The sequence below is a fragment of the Bradysia coprophila genome, unplaced genomic scaffold (genome assembly GCF_014529535.1).
Source record: "Bradysia coprophila strain Holo2 unplaced genomic scaffold, BU_Bcop_v1 contig_232, whole genome shotgun sequence".
Taxonomy (NCBI): domain Eukaryota; kingdom Metazoa; phylum Arthropoda; class Insecta; order Diptera; family Sciaridae; genus Bradysia; species Bradysia coprophila.
This window is the reverse complement of record NW_023503493.1, coordinates 11,759,610-11,768,494: the sequence shown is the minus strand read 5'-3', so window position 1 is coordinate 11,768,494 and position 8,885 is coordinate 11,759,610.

The window sequence follows — 8,885 nt, the reverse complement described above, 5'->3', positions numbered from 1 at the left end:
TCGGTCCTAAGTTCCTTATTATGCTGACTGCAGAAGGTACTAAGCACAATAATAATGTTATAATACAGACTTTCATTGCAACAAATTTCACTCTTGCACCTACAAAGGTAAGTTTATATAGGAAAATACTCACAGGAATAATATGATTGAATTACCTCTATGAATGATTGAACACTTACGGGGTGAAAAGAATAAACCGTTACAATCAACTAACACACTGCTACGTTAACTGTCCATTTCTATTTAATCAACAAACTAAATTTTTAGCTTTTAAGAGCAGCAACTCTAACAGTTCGCACGCAAACATCTATATGCAATAACATACACTGCTATCAACATACATACCACCTAAATACACTGTTAGGACGTGGAAATTACCTGAATACACTGTTGGAACGCAGACACCTAAATACACTGTTAGAGTGCAGAAACCACCTGAATACACTGCTAGAACGCAGAAACCACCTGACTGTTAGAAAATAGACATCACCTGAACAAACCGTTAAAAAGTAGATGAAATTGTGGGAACGAATTGTTGTGACACAAATCAATTAGAAAATTGTAACACAAGGTCAACAATAGCAACGAATGAAGATGTTTTTTGTGTCTTTATTTCATCAATTTCTAGTTTACCAAGTTAATAATTACAGTGTATGTGAGAACGTACTTTTACCCGTCGAATTCAGGTTTGAATTCAAGCTCATATAAGCATTGCTCTGAGTAAATAAATAATTCAAAAATGTCCCGATTTACAAATCCAAAAGTCGGTGATTGATTATCACCATTCAAATATTACAAATGCATAGCCAACGCTTAAGGGAACATGGACTTATCAGGGATGAAAAAAATCGAATACCAGCGCTAACATATATGTCACGCACATACACAAAATTACGGCGTACGTCGTATGTAAAACAGATGCGACGTATAAGTTCAGATGTGATTGATATATTAAATTTCTCATTTTCATTCGGTTTCGGATGATTATCATATTATTCCTCACCTGGAAAAAGTGTTATATCCGAAATTCGGATTTTTGATTCCTTCTGATGAAGAAGCCTATTTGTCGTTTGCTTCAACCACATTTAAGTCTGAAAACATTTGATAATGTCGTAGATCGTAACTTACTGCGAAGTTTATCTGAAAAATTACTAAAACTCTATATATAGTGAGTCCTAGCTCACGATCCAATAAATAGATTTTCATAAATTTCCACAATATTTGTTACTATTCAACACATTCGTGGTCGTTATTGCGGTCATTTATTGTTGAAAAAGGATTCTGGTGGAAAGATATCATCAAACTAAAATTCAGTATTTAAAAAACGCCCAAATGTATGCTTTCCGAAAAGTTAGGGCGATTTTTAAGTATTGGATTTTAGTTTACTTTTGGTGATATCTTTCCACCAGAATCCTTTTTCAAAAATGTACCACCGCAATTCCGACCACCAATGTGTTAGCTTTCAACAGAAAATCGATTTGGTTGCAGCAATTTGACCAGCTCTGAGAACAATGAGCAGTATATGAAAATTTCATTGAACTGCTCACTTTTCTCAGAGCTAGTCAAACGACTACAACCAAAAGTAATTTTTATTGAAAGCTAACATATTCGTGGTCGGAATTGCGGTCGTACATTTTTCAAAAAGGAATCGGATGAAAAGTTATTAACAAAAATGAAATACGAAACACGCAAATGTAGGCTACAATTTTAGCTAAGTGCCGGAACCTCTTAAGAGGCATGGATGCTTTGATGAAAAGCATACATTTGGGCGTTTTTTATATCTTTTCAAGAAATTTTATACAAATTTCGGTAAACTTTTCTGACAGTTGATCAAACTGTTACAACTAAATCTATTTTTATTGAAAGTCAACACATTCATTGTCGTTAATGCTGACGTAAATTTTTCAAACACTCTGGTGAAAAAATATCAACCATGCCACTGATAAATGGACATGCAGTTTCATGTACCACACCATTCAATGTTCGAACTTGTGTAATTAATTTGTTTTTATGAATCAGTTTTGCATTTCTGAGATGGAATTAAATGCAACTAAAGCACTAAAGGACATCATATAACAAAAATTAAACGAAACATGATTAATCTAAATTTGGTCGTCAAATTAATTCATATTACTTACGGCTTGTATGGTGCATTATGCATTTCATTAAGCTCTTATAGGTGGAATTAGATTTTTCTCATGAAATATGATTTTCGCTTTTTAGGTATATTTATGACTATTTATAGGAAGTTGAGTTGCATTAATTACTGCTGCTTAACAGTTAATGATTAATTGGAGAAACTATTCAACGAAAACGTCATTTTTTGATTGATAAGGAATTTATTTATCATGTTTCTCGCATTAAGGCGTAATTAGAGTATATGTCGATTTATGATGCACCTACAAATAGTCAACCAATAAAAACAACTTTCCTACATTGTTGTAGGAATCGAATGGAATGGAATGTATTATGATGGAGATTTTCGTTCATCAAATGACTTATTCCGGAAGAAACTCTGAAATTTTGTTAAAAAAATCTTTTGGATTTCCTCGGAGTGATTAAGATTTTTCGGAGTTTTTAGAATTATTTCGGAGTTTAGGATTTTCCAGAATTCTTCTTGTGTTAAATTAGATCAGCTCCGATCGGATTCGAAAAATCTGGAGAAACCGTGGTAATTATTTATGTCGAGACCCTTTTTATTCATTTCCTGTTGAGTGTTTGGGACTTGATTTTATCTAGTTATTTACCCCTCGATGTTTTCTTCTTTGATTGGAATGAGTCAACAAAATTGGAAACGATGAACGTCTTAACATATTAATTTGAAAATTAATCATAATTGTTGAGCACGTCAAACGACAATAGATATACAAAATACGAAAACGTATATTGCAAACCATTTACATGTCTTAGTCTTCAATTAGAACAACAATGTTCGTTTTAAAGCTTTGAATGATTTTGATAAATGACAAAACTGAGTCTGCATAAAATACAATTGACAATATTTTGAGATGGGACACAGTCCATTGGTTACTAATCACTTGATTCGACATATTTTATGAGGTGGTTAACGGATCATTGGTTCGTACATATAAGAAGGCATTGGTTAAAAATGGAAAAAAGTGTGTGCCACATCTTCTCATATAAAGTAGACATGAACATTATACCAGTAGCAGGGCAGCTATTTAGTAAGCATAGCTCGAGTAATTTATAAGTAAATCAGACCGAGTGTTTTTGTGGGTTAGTGTGGGTTGGTGGATTGTGAGCTATCATTGGAGAGATGAAAGAAAGTACATCTCGAAACCTATCTGCCTTAAGATGTTCAGATGTATGGTTGGAGCAGCAGCATACTTCAGTATGTAAGGTATCCCAAAAATTCGTTCAAAAAGCTGTTCCGTACTTAAAAGCGAGGGGTCACACACTACTCAAAATTGTGCTAGTAGAGATGTAACACCATTTACTGAGTAGGGAAAATTCACCTACATTAAAAAAAAATCCTGAGCTTTCCAATGCAAGGCCTATATTCGGAAATGTTTCGCTTTTTGACCATTTCACTAAATTTTGCGAAATTGCACCAAATTGCACTAAATTTTACCTTTCACTATATTTCACTTTAAATTCCACCAAAGGCACAGGGACTTCTGAAATATTTATCGAATATTTACAAGAATATGACTTTCAAATATCAGATTAGTGAGGTTTGCTAGAAACGTTATTGGGAGGCTTCGTAGTCTTTGGGCCAACAGCCACCTTTTCTCTCGCAAGGTTCGGTCAATGCTTTTACGTATTAAAATTACATTTGCTCAACAGTTTTTTCGCATCTCGTTTTGGTTTGGAAAACATATCCATAGCCGAAACATACTGCAATTGCGGTGGTGCACAGTCACTCAAAATTATAACTTCACTTGTCTGAAATTTTGTAATTTGATTAAGTTTGAAGAAGAATTATATGATTTGCATTCCAATTAATTGTCAAATGATTGCAAATTGTGTCTCTGTTAAAGTTAATATTCGCTTCAAAGTATGTCAAAACCTTTCTGATTTATTTATTTTTTGTTGTCGTTGCACATTAGTGAATCACATATAAATTAATGTTTGCACTTGCAACTGTCTTGAAATCGGTTTCGTTTCCAACATTAAGCAAGAAATTCAACGACTTTAATCCAGTGCTTGGAAATGGTCCAATGTTTGGATCTATACGAGGAGCCACCAAAGGCACAGTTGCCACTGAAATTTGTCCCGGTACCAGAGGGAACGACGGATTAAATGCTGTCAGATCGTTATTGTTGACGAGGTCAACTCCATAGAAGTGTCCATATCCATTCATAAATGTGCTCAAGTATCCCGTAGTAAAAATATCAAAGTTTCCTCCGTTAGGCCAACCAGGAGCTTCGGCTGCGAATGTTAAACGTGCGATCAACGGTTCCCCTTGCACGATTTCACAAGGCTCAACATGGCATGAAGGGATGGTTATTGTTCGCATTCCACCGAAGTTATCCCAAAAGTCAACGTCGATGGCTGCGGCCATTGTAACAACGGTAAAAAACGTGATAATGTACTTCAACTTCTTGGTTTTGTTGTAAATTCGTTCAAGTCTTGACTGAGTATTGCTTTCGATTGTCTTCTTTTTAAATGCTTTATTGTAAGTGTTTTGCTAGGTATATCATGTCATTGTCATCGTCTAATTGAAATCTAATCTCGTGAATTGTAGACAGTGCTTTGTTTTAAAAGTAATTTCCAAATAGATTACTTACTGGTTCGCACATTGCACTTATCAGTTTTTTTTAATTATGGATTCTCATTCGTAAGCGAAATAACTTGAACGAGTTTTAAGTAATCTAATGAATTTGGGGTATAGGCTGCGGAATAATTTTACGTACTAATATTAATATACTAGAGGGCGTGGTTATCAGTAAGGATCGTGGGATGGAATGCTTCTTATGTTCAGAATATTTTCGTTTTTCGCAAGTTAATCAAAGAATTTTCTGAAATTATATGCAGAAGTAATTGATTCAAAGTGAAATCAAGTGCTTAGTTTATATAATTTTCAAAAATTTTACATAAAAAGTCAAATGTAAAATCATACCAGCTATTTTTGTACTATACTGTGTGCTTTCCTTACTTGTTTTAAATTATCAATCAATTCATTTTTAAGCTTGCCAAAAGTATTCTGATTTATTTTTCGTTTTGATTGTTGTTGTTTGTACATCAGTACATAAATTACATATAAAACGATGTTTGCACCTGCTACTGTCTTGAAATTCGTTTCCAACATTAAGCAAAAATTCAACGATTTCAATCCAGTGCTTGGAAATGGTTCAATGTTTGGATCTACACGAGGAGCTACCAAAGGCACAGTTGCCAGTGAAACTAGTCCCGATGCCAGAGGGAACGACGGATTGAATGCTGTCAGGTCGTCATTGTCGATGAGCTGAACTCCAAATCTGTCTACATATTCATTTCCTGAGTTGATCGATATTGCATCACGTAGGAACTGACCTCTGACAATCTTAATTATGACGATTTTTCATGAAATAGAGCAAAAAGTGGGATGGAAGTTCGTTGAATCTCTAGGTTCTAGAACTTGCCAACATATAGGAAATGACATCTGACGATTTCAATAATTGCATTTGATGATAGGAAAACAAAAAAAAAGTCTAGTAAAACTCGTTAAATCTCTGAGTTCTAGAACAAGGAACAGATACTTATCTAATTACCGGTATGAGAAATGATACCTACGTAATTGCTCTTTAAAAATGTCGAGTTTTTATTTTTAAATTGTCACAATAATACCAAGGAAAAATGTTACAAAAACGAAAACTTAAATTTGGAGGTAGGTGGGAATCCTGACGCATATCTTGGGAACCACAAATCGGTTCAATCTCCGCCGGGCAGATTTCGAAAGAGTTTACTTATACCTTTCTAAATCACATTTACCTATCAAAATTGACTAAGAATTGGCCAAGTTATCAGTCCACAAAGAAGGAATTTTCCGGGACACTTTTTGGGAAAGTATCGATACCATCGCCATCTGGAAAAAAAAGATTATTGAAAAAGACTCGACTTTTATTTTTTCATATAAATGGCTTTTCCGGCCGGAAAATCGATTTTCCATTTTCCAGAAAAAAGTTTAGTTCGATACTTTTTCACCACAAACAAGATGCTTTATCAAAAAAATTAAAAAGTTGCAAGACTAGCGGAATGAAACATGCAACCGTACTACGAAATACCTGTCTAGGAGCGAAAGAGTACTAGCGTCACGAACTCCGATAACGCTTCGTTCATGATTAGTTGGTTATCGTGGTTATCGTTGCAGAGGTGAAGGAAAGTACATCTCGAAACCTATCTGCCTTAAGTTCAGATGTATGTATGTTTGAGCAGCGGCACACTTCAAAGTTCAATGTATCCCAAAAATTCGTTCAAAAAGCTGTTCGGTACTTAAAAGCGACGGGTCACCGTCTACTCAAAATTGTGTGACAGACATTTAATTTACTAGTTTGTTGAACATTTTCTCGCAGATATATGAAACCATTTACTCGAGTAGGCACCAGGACCTAATATTGAGAATTTTTTCACTAAATTTTACCAAATTTCATTCAAAATTTACCTGCTGCGCAAAACCTAGAATACATTAAAAAATCATGAACTTTCCAATGCATGGCCTATGTATGGAAATGTTTCACGATTTGACCATTTCACTAAATTATACCAAATTTCAAAATTTTTCACAAAATTTCACTATATTTTACGAATTTTACTTAAAATTCCACCGAAGGCCCAGGGACTTCTGAAATATTTATCGAATTTCTGGAAATGTTTTTTTTAAACTCATTCCATAAAACGGTCCTGATCGAATCATAGCGTCCTTCAGCTTTATCTATCGAAGCGAAAAAGATCGAACATAAAATCTTGATGGGATGTATAGACGTGGTAACAAGTGGCAGCGTGATGAACGCATATTTCTCACCATAAAATTGCATAATCACCACGTTACAACTAAAGCCCATCAATGTTTTTCTTAGATGAAATACTAAAAAAAAAATCATCTGAGCGATACCATCACATTCCTTCATTATATTCAGCATCAGCCATATCTCCTTCTCGAAAATGATTATCGTCCATTCAATCAATTTATTCACATTAAAATAATGTCTATCGCATCTTTTGCACTTCAGCATTTTAATGTGAACGATGCGAAATTCTTCTTCTAATGTTTTCGAGAAAAAAATATCATCAAAAGCAAGCTAAACAAAGCTAACAATTCCGAACACATATAACGTGATTATTCCACATGGTACTGGTGTTCAGTCCAATATTCATATTCATCCATAGCGTACCAATATTATGCATCTGATCTTCAATATTTATATTATGCTTGATCCAGTCGATAGAGTTTAAATTATTCTTCGTGAATATTTCGATCAGATAAGATTCGATAAAATTCCATAAGCTCAAAAGTATTTACTTCGAAAAGGAGAAAAATGAAGAGAAAAACAAAATTATGTGTTTATTATAATGTTAAGTGTTATTTTGGATTTTGCATAAAGTGTACAAGGTGTTAAATATGGTTATTTCTATCGGTATTAAAGGTGTCGAACAAATCACACAATTAATGAACAAGTTTTAATGAACGTTGCATGTTTTAGGTGTTCTAATTGCAAGTTAAACAAACAACACAAGAGATGATAGTTACATTATTACAGCATAGCCAAAGCTTTGTGTGAATCACATTAATATATGGCACGGATATGTGTGAATTCTTGTGAGACAAGCGAAGCGAATCAAATTACGTTTTCATTTTTATTGATTTGCCCAAAAATTTTTTTACAGTCGACGTCAGCGAAATTTATACATGAATTTCCTTCGGCTGTTTTTTCAAGCTGGTCCACTCATACAAAAAAAAGTGTTTAAGTCACAGCAAAAAATTGGAAATTTGCTAATATCATTTGTTATCGATAGAGACGACTAAAAAAACAATAAGCTGTACTTAATGTGACAATGTGGCAAAATGTATGAAAGACGAATGAAGTAAAAGATTTTCTATCAATCGATGGAAATTTGTTTATCAATCGAAGTACTAGACTCGATAATAACGCTGGTGAAATGTATGCAAAAATGTTAATATTAAAAATATTCCGAATTACGAAAGGCTACTTACACTGACAGTCAGTGACTGACCTCCGCGCCAAGCTGTACTTCCAGTACAGAAGAAAGGTACCGAATTTCCCATGGGATGAAAACACCACAATGATTAAAATTCGGAAATAGTCATTCGTTAACCGAGATGACAAAATAGGAAATTCCACTTTTCTCTGGTCGAAAAAAATTCTAGTTGGAATTTCCTACAATTCGTTATAGTAATCTTTGTAACAATTCAGGTAACTTAGTGACAGTTTAGGTAACTGTATGACTGTTTACGTAGCTGAATCATTCAGCCTGAATGACAGTTTAGAAAACTAAATGACAGTTAGGTACGTTCAGGTAACATATTCACAGTTCAGGTAACTAAGTGACGGTTCAGGTAACAAATTGACAGTTCAAGTTACTAAGTGACATGACGGTTCAGGTAACTAAGTGACAGTTCGCGATTGTTCAGGTAACTAAGTGAATGATCAGTAAGTGAGGTAAGATGAGTAAGGTTCATTCGAATATATTTTCTCGCACTTGATGTCGATTGTCGACTTAAGGCGGAGCCGAATCCCAAACACAATCGCAAGATCGGAATAAAGATCGTAAATACAATCTAAAGAATTCAATTGCAGATAGTTTGCTGTGAAAAAGGGACCTCATAAGACGTTCAAAGCAGGCAGGTGATGGATGGTTGAATTTTGTCACAGAATGACCTTTTACAGTGTACAATTTACTGTACACAATACCGTACTTTTCTG